Raw genomic sequence first — 17,217 nt, 5'->3', positions numbered from 1 at the left:
TGACCAGGAAGAGGCCTGCAGATGAATGACACACGTCTGTGGTCATATTTTGTTTGTGCTCTAACAAATAAAGCTTGACTGGAGATCAGAGAGACAAAGGAGCAAGCCACAGCCACCTCTAGTGAATCCTCAGATTCACTGAGCTCCTGTCTCCACCCTGCGTTATCACTTCCATTCTCTGCCCAGCGATATCACTTCCTGTTTCCTCCTCCCAAGTGCTGGGATTAAAGGTGTGTGCCACCACTGCCCAGCCTCTATGGTTAACTCATGATTAGCCCTGCCCTCTGATCTCCAGGCAAACTTTATTTGTTAGAGCACAAACAAAATGTCACCATATACTTATTGTGGTTGCTTTGACACCATAGTCTTTTCCCATTACTCAGACCTTAAGAGGTCAGGATCTCATAACATACAGGTTGGGTTAGGCTATCAGACTCACTCTTGATGAGGTTTGCATCCCTAGCAGATTACTCACCATCTGTAAGACTCAGTTTCACCTCTCCATAGTAGGATGAAATACCTACCAGCATGGGTAGTTGTAAGGATTCAATGAGTTCACGCACTTAAGAATTCAGTACTGAACCCACTAGGGACTCATCACTCAACAAATGCCAGATTTTGCACCATCCCCAATACTTTTATTCCATGTGACTAGAAAGACAGTATAAGATGCTTACCCACTCATCCTCCAAGACTCAACACAAAGGCTGCAATCAGTTTCAAATGGGCTTTATTTCATCATCCTCTGTAGTTTATTTTTTCTTCTTTTATTTTAGTGAATATATTAGGTACTCTTTAAACGTTTCTGATTTCTTTATAAACAGGCAAGTCTTTGTTAACTTTATCACCAGTTCTTGGGCATGTGTATGATTCATTAACTTTTAAAAAAGTTAATGGCCATATACTTACGTAATTCACAGTTGGCGGCTTTTTCTGGCTCTCTTGTTGAGCACTGACTCTAGAGGGTCAAAGGTGAAGGAAGAGATAAGATAATTGCATCACTCCAGGAGAGAAATGAGGATGGCAGAAGTTGGATCAGTTCTGACTCCAGTTGTTCTTTGTACCTAGGGCTTGCATTGAAAGAATAAAAGGGTTAACAAGAAATGAAAAGAAGAAGAATAAGAAATCAAAACACAAGCCTTGCTGTTCCACGAGGACTAATTCAAGTGTAGTTTTATGGCCTGTAGATGGCTCCATTTTCCTAAAGAAAGTTGAAGACTTAATTATTTTCTGGAAGTATTTTTTTTCCCCCTTGTAGGTTTGGACTTCCTAGACCAAGGTGATGGGTTCACATCAATTAATAAACATTTTTGACTTTCTTTGTTCAGTTGCTTTGGATCATATTCTAAGACAAGTCGTTCATTTTGAACCACTCTTTAAGAACCACTAAGAAACTTGAGTGTCCACTGAAAACTTCTGTAGCTTGATGGCATTGAAGGATCCCTGAAATATTTTCATTCCCTCAGTTAATGAATGGCTACTTTGTTTCCAGAGTGGTGCTACTTATGTAAGTGAAGGTTAATTCACTGTGAATGAAAGTATTATTCTAAGGTGCATCTCTAACAAGAGCGCTAAAACACAGGTTTGTGGACAAAATTTATTAATAATCTCCACCTGGAAGGCACAGTGACTTAGCAGGCTATACAAAGTCACCTTGTATATAATAGGAAGTTGTAAATCTAAAAAGTCAAAAAGCCTTGGGGAAAGTATTTGAACAACTCGAGTTTGGGATGAATATGTACATACTTTTATTTTTTAATGTTATCCATACCATGCAATATAAGTATTATTATCTATACATAGCATAATCTGTATGACTTTTACATCATGTTGAGGATAATAAGTAATAAAAGTTGATTTCAAAGATGTGAGAGGATGTACTGATGCCACATATAAATGCTCTATGATCTTTATATAAAGAACTTGAGTACCTATGGATTTTGGTACCTGTGAGGGACTTGAAAGTAATCTTCAATTAATTTGTAGAGGTGCTGCAAATTCTGTCATTGAAGTTATCCAACTATTGCAATTATTTATTATCTACATTTTGTAGTTGATGAACTAGAGACAGAGAGCCATGGGGTAACTTCTTTAAGTCCATCCTGGAGTTTTTCTTGTGGGCATTAGTCTTTCCAAGTCATTTGAGTGCAGACCACTTTCGTAGCATTATGGGGACCTGCAGTGCCTGGGGACCAAAGCCAGCTTTGTTGATCAGACCCCCCAGAAGCTTTGGCCCCCTTCCCCTGTTGTTCTTTATTTACTCTGCATTTACGCCAATGCCTCTTCCCTTTGTCAAGTTATTTCAGATTATATTACGTCCTCCCGTGACCCCGCCAGCTATACCTTCTGAGTTTATTTTTTACTAGCATTAAAAAATAGAAAAATCTCCTTAATTGTAGTGAATGTGGGAAAAATAGAGAACAGGGCTACTAGACATGTTTAAGTGGCTGATGGGTTTCTGTAGAATTTCCATAAAGAAGTGTCTGTAGCAGACTCAGAGTCAGTTCTCCTGGAAAGCTCACATCTTCAGGACTCCAGAGTTGTTGCCAGCTCAGGAGGATATCTCTCTTTAGCATTTTACACTGCTTTTCTTTCTGAGTTCTTTATTTCTGCTCTCCATCTCCACACACCCTTTTCTGACCAGATCAGTATGTACAACTGAGACCAGTGATACTCCATCAATATCAAGTTCCTTTTCTTTAGGCTGCTCAGATTATAGTTATGTGCATCCTACCTGGTTAGCAACAACATTTCCCAGCTGTTCCATGTACTTGTCTTGGGCAAGTAAACGCTGTCACGTCAAGTAGACACACAGGGTTTATTATGTGTCTTTTTTTGTCATAAAAATAAATACATCTGCAATGCCTTTGCTTATTTCCTTATTTACTACACACAACATGATATGAGGAAAGACAGTCACCTTCATAACTAATATCAAAGTTGTACATCGAAACTGGCAAGGCTGCACTTCAATTCTTAGACTGCTGTGAATGAAAGAAAGCCATTCCTTGTTCAAGGACTATATTTTGGGTCTAATGCTTTGAATTTGTTTTTAAGAATTAGTAATTTTTCTATTCTCATGTGGTCTTCATTTACCATGGTCTCCTATTCCTTGTTCTCCCTCTCTGTTCTTGATCCAGCTGGGATCTCCCACTCCCCCAAGCTCTCATTCTCTCCACTCTTGCCCTTCATTACCCCCACTCATGTCCAGGCTGTTCATGTAGATCTCATCCATTTCTCCATCACTGGGCGATCCCCGTGTCTTTCTTGGGATCCTGTTTTCCAGGCAGCCTCCCTGTCATCCTTGTTCCACATCTAGTATCCTCCTATGAGTGAGTACATACCATGTTTGTCTTTCTGAGTCTGGGTTACCTCACTCAGGATGATTTTTTTCTATATCCATCCAATTGGAGGCATTCAGGCAGTGGTCCTGTGCTCATTGCATGAGTTGGTTGTTTGAAACCTGGGACTTATGCAGGGTTGCTAGGCTTGGCCTGGGAGGAGGGGACTAGACCTGCCTGGACTGAGTCTACCAGGTTGATCTCAGTCCTCAGGGAAGGCTTTGCTCTGGAGGAGGTGGGAATGAGGGGTGGCATGGGGGGAAGGGGAAGGGAGCAGGAGGGAGGAGAACAAGGGAATCCATGGCTGATATGTAGAACTGAATTGTATTATAAAATAAAATAAAAAAATAAGTAAAAGAATTAGTAATTTTTTTCAATACTTAAGGTCAAACTGATACTTTAACAGATATGCAAGTCAAATTGTATTGACTCAGCCTAAAGGGATCCTTGCTAGGCCTTTGTAAAACACTTCATATTTGATAAAATCAGCCATGGGTAGTACTTTGGAAGATAGCCTGTGAACTAACATAGTTTATCAGTAGAAAAACTACCTAGGAAGAGTTAGCACTGTTATGATGGTTTGAGTTCTTTTTTTCTGTTTAGAAAAAAAATCTACTACTAAAACTAGTACTAGAGGGAGGACTTTCCCAAACTTGGGGTCTTTGGTCTTTATTGATTCCTCCCAGTATGTGTGATTATTTAGAAAATGAGGGTGAACCCAGTTCACAGTCTATGTTATTGCTGTATTCATCTCTCTTAATTTGGTGACTTAAAATAGTCTTAAAGTTGATACAGCAAAATTGAGAGATATGAATGGGGAGGAAACTCTGGTCTATGGTCACCCACATAGTAACCAAACTGGGAGCAAATGGGAAAGATGCCAGTGAAGATTTTGAGGAAAATACTTTCACAGAAACCAGAGGCTTGGCCTAAAATCTAGGACTATTTAAATTCTAGGCCCCTAACATTTACAGTGTGTGTGTGTGTGTGTGTGTGTGTGTGTGTGTGTGTGTGTGTGTGTATGCATATGTGTTGGTGGGTAGGCTAGCAGAAAAAGAAGTCTTACTAACACATGTAATTCAGAAATTATGCAAAAAAAATCTACCAAGAAAAATATTAAATACTGTCTTGCTCTATTTTTCTACTCTGAAAATTACATTGTATTTTTCAGGATTATCTGAGAAAAATATATCCTATCTTTATCTGCCTATATTTATTTCTTAAATTACATACCTACACACATATGTGTGCTTGTACATATATTGATAGTGTATATATCTATGTATCTATTATCTACCTATACATATACATCATATATATGATAGAATGAGAGATATAAGAGAGGGAAAGAAAGAGAGAAAGGGATAGAGGGAGAGAGGCAGGAGGGGGAGAGAGAAAGAGAGAGAGAGAGAGAGAGAGAGAGAGAGAGAGAGAGGAGAGAAGAAACTTTTTAATGAGAGATTTGCTTACAAGACTTTGGGGGCTGTAAGCACTCATGATCTTTTATTAGCAAGTTGGACAGCCAAAGATGTAGTTCCAGATGGACTCCAAAGGCCTGGGGACTACGAGTACTGACAAGCTAAGAGAAAGGTAGAATCAATATCACAGCTTAAGCAAAGAATACCTTTATCATTCTGCTTTCTATTCTGTTCAAGTTCTCCATGGACTTCATACCTACCACACTGCAGTAGGTGGATCTTAAAAGCTCAATCTACAACCTCAACTGCTGATCTCTGCTGAGAGCACTCCCACAAACACCACCAGCAAGAAACATTTCTTCGGCTGGGCATCAGTGGAGCCCATCAAACCGACAAACATTAAGTTTAGACATCAGACACTCTGAGAACAATGTGGATGGCAAAGTTACAGCTTAGAATTTGCCACATACTTGGAATTTCCTTGTCGTAGTACGTAACCATTCAGTATGTGGCTCTTTGTTCACTGCCCTTCTTTCCCATACTTGGTTCTATCCGCAGACTTACTTCTACCCAGATTTAAAGGACCTTGACACATGTATAGATGCTCTATGCTTAAATTCCACATCTAGGACTCACACACAAGCCAATCTCTTCAAACACCACAAACAGCCAAAATGCAAATTACCATAAGTAGTACTTATGTAACACCGATTTCTGGGTAACATGTCTCCAGATAATGTGGTACACTTGAACATGTCTTCTTTCTCTATATTCTATTTCTTTAATGTTATTGTTATCACCATAGCAATTGACAGCAAAAGGTTTTCTCTAAAAAACCATTCATCTAATATATTGTGTCCAAATTTGTTGACATGATTGTAGACTATGTAAGTTTCTTTGAAATAGAGTCAATGTGTATATTCATACATGTGTTTCATAGCAATTGCCTGTCTTACACAAAGAATGTGTTTGATAGAAAAAAGAAAGTGTTTGATGAATATTCATTAAGAATATATATGAATAAATGAATGAACAAATATATTTTCATTGTGTTAGGCTGTTTGTAAAAAATTTAAAATGTATCAAGTTGTCAAGTGGTTCCCATCTGGGAGCTCACACTAATATTTGGATAACTGGATAAGAAGAGAGGGTTCAGAAATGTGTTACCTAGGCAAAGATTGAAAAGTGGTCAGTCCTGTTTATATTAACATTTCCCCAGAAGTATTTTGTTTTGCTTCAGTTCTAGGACAAGCTCAGATTCAGGGTGAGGATGTATTTTCTTCAGGAGTTGTCCCTCAAGCCTGCTTCTGCAAGCGTTCTAAAAGCAACAACTGGAGCTCATGTTTAGACTTCTTAAAGTGTTTTGCCTAAGAGGCAATCTATATGTGAACATAATTATTACCAGTAGTTACTGCAGAGGCATGTAAGATAGGAGGCTTGTATTGTGTAGAAACGTAACGTTGAAATCTTTCCATGCCCCTTTCCCGTATCTTTGTTCTCTCTAGGAAAAACACTCAGATGGCACAGAGCATATCTTTATTTTCACATTTCCAGCATTACTTTCTTTATGCACATATACTGAAACCATCTGTCTAAATTGTGGCAAAATCTGCCAGCTCCAGATTGGCCTCATTAGTCATTTGAGAACACATAAACAGAGGGATTATGGAAAAATAAATAAATCTTGGCTAGCTCGTGCTAGTCTGGGAAGGTTTTCTCTTCATCAGCATCATTGCCAGACATGAAAAGACATAGGTTTATATCTTTAAAACATTGGGGGAGTTTTCATACAGAAAGTAGATAAGAATTTCTCAGCAGCTCACTTGATCCTTTATGATATGCTGTCTCAACTGTGAACCAAGTGAAAAACCTTATCACCTTAAAAACCTGTCAAAGCCTTTGGAGGGTAAAATTCTCCAATATGCCAATAAGCAAATGCAAGGACAAGGTGAGAGGAAAAGCAAAGCATTTGGGGTATTATTGCCACTGCTATATTTTATTTGTTCTGTGCACAAAAAGCTGTGAATCAGTAACGAACACTTTCCCTCTGTGTTGTCAGCCCCACACAGCTGAGTACCAGAGGCTTAGAGGCTGGGCCTCCACATCTAGAGGCTTGTAGTTCTCATGCCTGATAAGTTGAGGTGCATGGCTCCAAGCTCTGGGCTTTGAATACCAGTAGCCAAAGACCCAGTTGTCACATGAAACTTAAAAGATCTTATTAGTTGAAAACCTGGAGCCAGATATTGGGATGAAAGCTGAAAGATCAGAGAAACAGAACAAGCCACAGCCAACCTTACCTTACCAACTCCTCAGCCTCCAGAGCGAGACTTCCTGTCTCCTCATGCCTTATATACCTTTCTGTGCCCTGCCATCTTCCTTCCCAAATACTTGGTAGCAAAGGCATGAGATCTCAAGGGCTGGGACTAAAGGTATGTGCCACCATACCTGGCTCTGTTTCTAGTGTGGGCTTGAACTCACAGAAATCCAGACCCATCTCTGCCTCCAAGTGATAGGATTAAGGGTGTGTGCCACCACTGTCTTGCCTCTATGTCTAATCTAGTAGCCGACTCTGTCCTCTGATCCCCAGATAAGTTTATTAGGGTATATAATATATTGGGGTACACAATATGTCACCACATCCAGCAGTGAGTGTTACCATTCCTTGGCCACCAGGACCCACGCATGGCTCTTTACTCATGGTGGATCTCAAGAAATCTAATGATTACTTGCAGTTCTTACTTTTGGTTCTTCTGAGCTTCGTCTTTCATGATCTCCATTCTCCACTTGCTCTTCCTGGCTCCCTGTAGCTCTTCAGCTGCCTTCTCATTAACATTGGGTGGGTCTTGGGCTACAAGATTCTGGACATTTTGTTTGTACTTAGTCCACCCCCTGTGATAAAGAGTACAGAGAAGCCTTTGTTGTGTCTAATGTTTCAGCTGCAGTTTTCAAGAGGCTTCTCATTGTCATCTTTTGTCTTTTTGGAATTCTGTCCTGGAACTTCCATATTAGGTACACAGAGATTTGTACCCTCAATGATTAGAAGCCATATGTGGGAAAATTAGGCGACTTCAGCTACTCACAAGCAATAGTTGCTGTAAGTAAGGGAGACCAACCTGGAACCTTAAGCCTATTGACTGCTGTGGGCAGCCGTACTTCAAGAGTGGGCTAAATGAGATGGGCAGAATTACACAGCCAATGACTCCCAAGCATAAGCAATACATTGATATTGTCATTAAGTTTATATTGTTTCCTATGAATCAATGAACAACTAATTTAGGTTTATAAATTTTAGCACTAAAATGAAGAATGGAGGGTTTTTTTGTAGGTCAGAGGACATCTTAGTACCCCTAAACTTCTCATCTACCTGTACACATATTGAATGGACATTTATAATCCGAGGATGGGTCCCAGAGATCCTTTTTGAAGAATTCTTGTCAGCTTTCCTTGACATATGGGTGATTATGGCATTTCTGTGTGATACTAACTTTGCCAATTGGATTCAGTGAGCATCTATAGATTCTTATTGTTGAGATATGTAATGTTCAGTGTTAAGTAATAAATAATCAAGCTAGATGAATCTTGTATGAAAGTCTTCCTCAGTGTTCTACCTAATGAAAATTTGTAAGCCCATGAAAATACAAAAGAATATTCATTACTGAAAAAAGAAACAAATTTGTTGCACGTTAGCAATGATTTCAAACACCATTATTAATGTTCATAATAATTCAGAACTTTACAAACAATTTTACAATAAGAAAATTGTCATTCAATATGGCAATTGAGACTACTTGGGAGATGAAAATTTTTGAAAATACATTTTAAGCCAAATAATATATAATACTTCAATAACCTGATAATGGTGATTATATCTTACTCTCAAAGTTTGTAAATTACCTGTTATATTTGTGTTCTAAAAGACAGTTGAGTGTGCCGGGCGGTGGTGGCGCACGCCTTTAATCCCAGCACTCGGGAGGCAGAGCCAGGCGGATCTCTGTGAGTTCGAGGCCAGCCTGGGCTACCAAGTGAGTTCCAGGAAAGGCGCAAAGCTACACAGAGAAACCCTGTCTCGAAAAACCAAAAAAAAAAAAAAAAAAAGACAGTTGAGTGTTCTAATAACTCCATTTAATTTTGTTTATTTAATTTTATATGTTTTTGTAAAAGTACTGGAAATTGTGTCCAGGCCATCACACATGCTAGGCAAGTGTTCATGCCTGAACTACATTTTTATTTTATTTTTTAAAATTTGTAGATGGGTCTACTAACAAGCTCAGGCTAGCCTCAAACTTTCAGTCTGCTAGTTTCAGTCCCATTAGCAGTTGGGGTTACAGGTGTGTGCTACTACATCTGGCTTACATGTAGACCTTTAAAACAAATTTGAAGATATTTATTTACACATAAAAACTGAATATCAACTTTGTTATCTTAATATTTTAAGAGTTGGAATTTATACTTAAAACATGTAGGATACATAGCTTTGATTCAGACATGATCAATACTTTTCAGTAACGGGGAACTTTTTTTTGTAAACTTGTTTAAATTCTAACAGTCAGTAAAAATTATAGATGTCTATATATTATTAGGAAATCAAAACAGCAAATATTAAACGGAGAAGGGAAAAAATCACACAAGATCACATTTAGTTTACTCTAGTCACACTTCAAAACATGGGTTTTACAAACAATCTTCTTAGGGAAAAATTTCTAATTGTGTTGGGTCAATAGAGACTTTTTCTTTGGCTATGTTGGAGTGGAAGAAACGTTTAATAATGTTAATGCAGTTTACCATCCAGAGCCAGCCAAATTGTACCCCCATGCAAGGCAGTGGGAACAAGCTTTCATTTTGTATTGTTAAAGTGCAATTTGGTAACCACAGGCAAAACCTGGCAGCTGATGGGACTGAGAACTCATTGTTGCTAGGCTGTAATGACAAAGCTGTAAAATTCAGTCACCACCCTACACAGCCAAAAACATATCCCATAGGCTTGCACAGTGGGCATGTGTCTTGTGATAACAAGCATTTACTCTTCCGTTACTCATTTGTAGCAAGTTAACTGCTGTGGTGTACCTAGGACCTTGACAAAAAAGTGGGTCTATTGAGATATATGCAGCATCCCTTGACTTTAATGTTCTAAGACTGACATCCAAAGCAAGGTGCTGGCTTCTCCCTAGCCTTCTGTCTTTGACTTGTAGACATCACCTTTCTTGCTTTCCTCCTGAGATCTTCCTCCAGTGTGCTCACATCCCTGCTGCCTCTTTGCTTTTCCTCATCTGCTAGCTATTGTCAAAAAGCGATTGCCCGAGTGAGAGTTCCTGGAGTATAAAATACAGAGAAAGAAAAGGCGTGCAACGTGCCACCGGACCGCTATTTACTTAGAAATGAAACTTAGATGTGAGCTGAATGCCATGGAAACATAAATTAATAAATTGAATCCACAAGGACGGTAGTGCATTGCTTTGCCAAATGCAAGCCTGTCATCAGTAGGTTGGTTAAATGGTGGAAGCTGACCTCATTGGAGAGGACAGTGGTAGATTCTTTGCCCTGAGTGAGTTCAATGGTAATGCCCTGTACCAGGCTTTTACTTTTGAGCCACCAACCAGCTCCCAAATCATAACACAGAGACTTAATAATAGTTAGGAATGCTCAACCTAGCTTAGGCTCATTTCTGGCTAGCTCTTTTAATTTAAATTTAACCGTTCCTTTTTGTTATCCTTTTGCCTTGGGGCTTTTACTTTTCTTTCCTTCTGTATATCTTACGTTCATTGCTTCACATGTCTGTCTGTCTGGCAGCTGCCTGGCTTCTTACTCGGGGTGTGTCCCTCTCTTTCTCCCTCTTCTCTCCTCCTCCTCCTTTTTGTTCTTCTCCTAAGACTAGAATTCTCCTATTTATTCTCTCTGCCTGCCAGACCCACCTATCCTTTCTCTGCCTAGCTATTGGCCATTCAGCTCTTCATTAGACCAATCAGGTGCCTTAAGCAGGCAAGGTGAGACAAATTCAACACACCCTTACATAATTAAACACGCATCCTTACGTTGTTAAACAAATGCAGCATAAACAAATGCAATACATGTTTATATGGTAGGTGTAATATTCCACAACATAAAAAAAATATAACACATCTTTATGTAGTTAAACATTCCACAACAGTGCCCAGGTTTTGCGGAAATGCATTAAAGCCACATGATGAGACAAAAGTATTTTGTTAAAATTATGGCATGTTTACCACTAGTTCCTGGCAAAGTCGCAGGATTCTAGGACCTTTACATGTTGAGGTCAGAAGACTGCTTTTGGAATCAGTCCTCCCTTTCCTCTGTGGGGCCCAAGGGAGGAACTCAGGTGCTTAAGTTTGCTGTAAGCTTTTGCCCATTGCAATTTCACTGGCCTAGTGACTCATATCTTCCAAATTTTAGTTTTATGGTAAAGTTACACATGCATGTATTTTAGAGTTAAACATTTTGTAAGATTAAGAAAGAGAATAGTCCTTGACTCCCATTTCTTGCCCCAAATGGCAACTACATTACCTACTTAACCTAGATATTTTAATGTTTATCTATTTGAACAGGATTATTTTATATTGTATTTAAGCTTTTAGAGAACACATTTCTGCTTCCTTCTCTTGATAGTTCACTTTGCAGAATGTTTTATCCACCGTCTATTATTATACATACTAAAGATAAACCCTCTTTTTGGTCATATCCTTTAGATTGTATTGTATGTTCATATGATTTGGGGGGAAGGAGTTCTACATTGCTTTTTGTGTTCCAAGTTCTATCTTACTTTAGATTTGTATAATTAAGATAACATTATAATCAAGATTCTAATTAGATCCTACGGTTTATAAAATAAGATTCATATGAACAAAAAAGTAATGTAACCAAAAGTACAATGAAAATAAGAATACTGTGACTTCTGAAGTCTTTTTGAGGTTATTGAATTAAGCAAGGTGGTACTCTGAAAAATCAGAAGTTACTTAATAAGACTTAGTAAATCTTTCTTGGTCTATTTCCCAGAAACTGAGAATGAAAAACTCCCATGACTTGGAACCAAATCACTTCATCCATACTAATTATTGGCTTTACAGTACAAAATAAAAAGAGGAAATAACTAAATTGATGGTTAAGACAATATTAAAATAATTTGAAATGATAGGTCTCTGTGTGAATGTGGGTATAGCCTGGAAGACAGGACACAGATGACAGAGAGGCAGAAAATGTGTTTCATCCCATTCTACTTTTTTGTATGTTATCAGAATGTACATACACACACATGCACACAACACAAGATCGCACATGAGACTGAAATAGTATCAGGGATGGGTCACACCCATTTATGGTCAATTCTGCTAATCACAAAAAAGAAAAAAAATCCCATTAATAAATAAGTTGAAAAGTAATTGTTTGATAAGTATCAAGATTTTAACATATTTTTCCTTTTTCTTCCTTATATTCTAATGATAATTATATTTGTGGTGAACTACTCCAAAATAAATTTCTTGATATTTAAGGCCTAAAATTACTATTTGAAAGTTTTGTGCAGAAATGCCTCATAAGAAAAAATTTTAAGAATGAGAGTGTTTTGTGCTAGGATGATTCTCTCTCTCTCTCTCTCTCTCTCTCTCTCTCTCTCTCTCTCTCTCTCTCTCTCTCTCTCTCTGTGTGTGTGTGTGCTTAGAAGTGAGTGGCTGGAATAAAAACTAATCTCAGGGTAATTCAGACCATAGGTCTGTTTTCTGTCTCTCATTTTCTCTCATACACCCTCTCTTCTTTTTCTGCTTCCTTCTTTTGTTTTGATAAACATTCAAGATCGGTTTTAGCTATTCTGACTTCTCAGAACCATGTTTTGAAATCAGGAAGTTTTAGGTCGGGATGAATCTGCCCTGACAATACTGGGGCTCACGTTTGGGGACTTCTTATTAACAAGGGTTTGCCAGAAATCCTAGGAAGGTCCCTATCTAGTGTGCAGCACATCTGTCCAGACCCAGCTATCTTTTAGAGTGTCCATTGAGAAGTCAGGTGTATTCTGTTAGGTCTGACTTTACACGCTACCTGGTCTTTCCCCCTTGCAGCCTTTGATATTCTTTCTTTGTTTTGTATGTTTAGTGTTTTGATTATTATGTTCCAAGGGGAATTTCTTTTTCTCTGGTTCAGCCTGTAAGCTTTGTGTACAGTGATAGGCATCTCCTTCTTTAGGTTAAGGAAATCTATGATTTTGTTGAAAATATTTTCTGTGCCTTGGACCTAGGTTTTTTCTCCTTCTTCTAATCTCAGGTTTCATAATTCACACATCTTGTATTTTCATAGTGTCCCATATTTCCTGGATGTTTTGTGTCTATTTTTTCCTTAGATTTAACATATAGAGATTTTACACAGAGTGAGAGACACTGGAACATTATGTCTTAACCTAAAAGAGATATCTCTATGAAACCTTTCTTCTCAGGGCTCAGGGAACTCAGCTGAAGAGGAGGAAGAAAGATTGTAAGAGCCAGAGGGTGTGGAGAATACCAGTGAAACAAAACAAGGTTTTTAAGCACAGCATGACTAACACACATATGAACTCAGAGGCTATGGCACATGCATAGGACCTGCAGGCATCTTTCCCAGATGGGGTCCCAGCATTGAGAGCAGAACTGGACATGTGCCACCATCCCAAACCAAGAAGCTATCTCCAATTGATAACCAGTTGCAAATGAAGAGCTAGTTTTCTCCAATGGAGTCTCACTGGAGATACAATCCACTCTTAAGGGCTAGCCACATGCCTAGCATTAGACGGCTAACACAAAATGAAATCAGTGACATCTTTGGAGGTTCTTCATATCATGGTCTTTTACCAGGGCATTTTTTATAACCTTACAGGTCCTTTATTCATATATTGTGTCTTCTTATTTTGTAGTTTTTGTGGAATTCCTGTGTGTAAATGTGTGTGTCTCTGTATCTATATACATTTCTTGTACCTTTTCTCTGGTTCTTTTTCTGCTGTGTGTTTGTTTGTTTTGTCCTGTACCTATTTTATTATTTTTGTTTTATCTTATCTAGTTTCATTATTATTATTTAGATGCCTATTTGTTTTCTAAGAAGAGGAGTCAGAAAGGGTGTGGCTACAGATGCAAGGGGAGATGGGGGGCTCAAAATAGTTGGGGGGATGTAATCAGAATATAGTGAATAAAAAAATCTATTTTCAATAAACAAAAAAAATAGGAAAAAGATTTTTGATGACATGCTTACTAAGTTATAGGATCTTATAAAACTTGAAAGAGGAAGATGCATTTAAAAGAACTTTGGACTTAGTGGGGGATATTCATGTGGTTTGCAGTTTCTGGCAGGTATTGCTAAATTACTGCCAGCTATCTCATACTGGACTGAGTTTCAGGAAGACTCCCATGAATCACTCAGAGCCATTTCTTTTCCTGGCTGCAGAAGGGCCATGTCACAAGATGTCAGAACCTCTCCTCCTCCATGAAAGCCATCATGGCACACAGCTCCAGAAATTGGAGGTGGTTTTCCCCAAAATTTTGGTGGAAAAGATACAAAGTTGCCATGTATAGAACTAGGTGCTATAAAGCATATTTTAAAAATCTTACAGATCCTATGCAAGGATAGAGGGTAGAAGATTTCTCAAATTTAACAACAGAGTAGATGCTTACATAACATTACTGTAACCAGCCATAAAAGAAAAAGAGATTTTTTTTTCTGATGTGTAACAACAAAGCAAAATCTGTCCAGCCATGATATTGGAGAAACCAAATTGTGATAAATTTCCCTGCACACAAAAGTATTGTGAAATTGTTGTTTAGCAAAAAAAAAAAAATGATTAAGGTGATGTGATTGAAATATATAAGGAAACATGTGTCATGGGAAGGTAGTAGGTAGTTAACTGATACAAATATTATTTCATTTTTCTCAATTTGGATATCAGCGACTCTGTCAGCCTTTGCAGATCCCTTTGTGATTTCCCTTTACTGTAAGAGCATGGGACTGACCTAGGCCCTCTGTATGCTTTGACAACTGTGTACCTTGGTTCTCTTGTGACAGGGACTCCTGAGAGTGGGAGCACGGGCTGTCTCTGACTCTTTTGCTGGTTTTGGGACCCTACTCCTCATACTGACGGGGTCTCCTGCCTGGCCCAGCCTAAATGCAAGGCGAGGTGCTTACTCTTACTGCCACTTGATACGCTGTGCTTTGTTGATACCCATGGGAGGTCTGCCCTTTTCTGAAGAGAAAGATGGAGTGGATGGTGGGGGTGGAGAGGGGATAGAGGGGTAGAGGGGGCAGGTGGAAGGAGGGACTAGGAGGAGGGGAGGGAGGGGAAACTGAGGTAGGGATGTAAACAAACAAACAAACAAACAAACAAACAAATAAATAGTTAAAAAAAAAAGAACCAATGCAGTTCTTAGGAAGAACAGCAAGGTTTGTGAGCAGTCCTAGGGGCTATGTGCCTGCTCCAAGGACTTCAAGTTTCCTTTTTGGTTGTTGTTTTATTTTTACTTTTATTTTTATTTTACATACCAACCACAGTTTCCCCTCCCTCTTCTCCTCCTGTTCCCTTCCTCACCTTCCTTCTACCTCCGCCCCCATCCACTCCTCAGAAAGGGTAAGGCCTCCCATGGGAGTCAATAACACATGGCAAATCAAGCTGAGGCAGGACTAAGCTCCTCCCCACTGCATCAAGGCTGAGCGAGGCATCCGTCACAGAGAGTAGGTTCCAAAATGTCAGGTCATGCGCCAGGGACAGATCCTGGTCCCACTGCTAGGAGCCCCATAAACAGACCAAGTTACAGAACTATTACCTACATGCTGAGGGACTAGGATGGTCCCCATGCAGGTTTCCTAGTTGTCGGTCTTAAAGTCCATGAGCTCAGGTAAGCTGCCTCTGTGGTCCCATCATAGTCTTGACCCCCCCCCCCCCACTGGCTTATACAATTCTTCATCCCTCTCTTCAACAGGACTCCAGGAGCTAGGCCCAGTACTTGACTATGGATCTCTGCATCTGCATTCCATCAGTTACTTGATGAAGGTTCTATGATGACAATTAGGGTCATCACCAAGTTGATTACAGGAGGTGGTTACTTCAAGCACCCTCTCCATTACTGCTGGGAGTCTTAGCTGGGGTTCTCCTTGTGGATTCCTGGGATTTCTCCAGGTTTCTCCCTAACCTCATAATGGCCCCCTCTATCAACATATCTCTTTTGTTGTCTTCCCTCTCAGCCCCTCCACCAACTTGACCATCTGGATCCCTCATTTTCCCATCCCTTATCTCTTCCCCACTACCCCCCAGCTCCTGGTTTACCCCGGAGATCTCATCTGTTTCCCCTTCCCAGGGTCATCCATACATCCTCCTAGGGTCCTCCTTGTTACCTAGCTCCTCTGGGGCTGTGATTGTAGCCTGGTTATCCTTTGCTTTACATCTAGTATCCACTTATGAGTGACTACATACAATGTTTGTCTTTATGGATCTTGGTTACTTTACTCAGGGTGATTTTTTTCTAGTTCCATCCATTTGCCTGCAAATTTCATGATGTCATTGTTTTTTTTTTTGTTTGTTTTTTTTTTTTTACTCCTGAGTAATAATCAGTTCATTGTGTAAATAAACCACATTTTCTTTATCAATTCTTTGGTTGAGAGGCATCTAGGTTGTTTCCAGGTTCTAGCTATTATGAATAATGCTGCTATGAACATAGTTGAGCAAGTGTCCTTGAGGTGTAATTGAGCATCCTTTGAGTATATGCCCAAGAGTGGTATTGCTGGGTCTTGAGGTAGATTGATTCCCAATTTTCTGAGAAACCACCATACTGATTTCCAAAATGGCTGTATAAGTTTGCACTCCCACCAGCAGTGGAGGAGTGTTCCCCTCACTCCACATCCTCTCTAACATAAACTGTCATTAGTGTTTTTTGTCTTAGCTATTCTGACAGGTGTAAGATGGTATCTCAGAGTCATTTTGATTTCCATTTCCCTCATGGCTGAGGATGTTGAGCAATTCCTTAAATGTTTTTTGGCAATTTGAGATTCTTCTGTTGAGAATTTTCTGTTTAGATCTGTACCCAATTTTTAATCGGACACAGTCAATAAGACAAAAGGGCAGCCTACACAATGGGAAAAGATTTTCACCCATATCTGACAGAGGACTAAAGAACTCAAGAAACTAGACATCAAAATAACAAATGATCCAATTAAAAATGGGGTATAGACTTCAAGTTTTTTAACTTCAGGAATGCATTTTTTTCTGGGTGTCCAGGCTGCTCACCAGGAGGGTTGTATCCCTTGGAAGGTTGGACATTCAGTTTGGATGCTGCAGTGACTGGCTCGTGTGCGCCCTCTGTTGGATACCTGTGAGGTTGTTCTTACAGACGGTGCAAGCTCATTGATAACTTGACCTCTGCAAAGAAAGTTTCATTAGGATTTTGGAAGTTTAGCTTCTTTCTTTCTTTCTTTCTTTCTTTCTTTCTTTCTTTCTTTCTTTCTTT

This window comes from Peromyscus maniculatus, chromosome 20, assembly GCF_049852395.1.
Source record: "Peromyscus maniculatus bairdii isolate BWxNUB_F1_BW_parent chromosome 20, HU_Pman_BW_mat_3.1, whole genome shotgun sequence".
Lineage (NCBI taxonomy): Eukaryota > Metazoa > Chordata > Mammalia > Rodentia > Cricetidae > Peromyscus > Peromyscus maniculatus.
Note: the sequence above shows the minus strand (reverse complement) of the source record.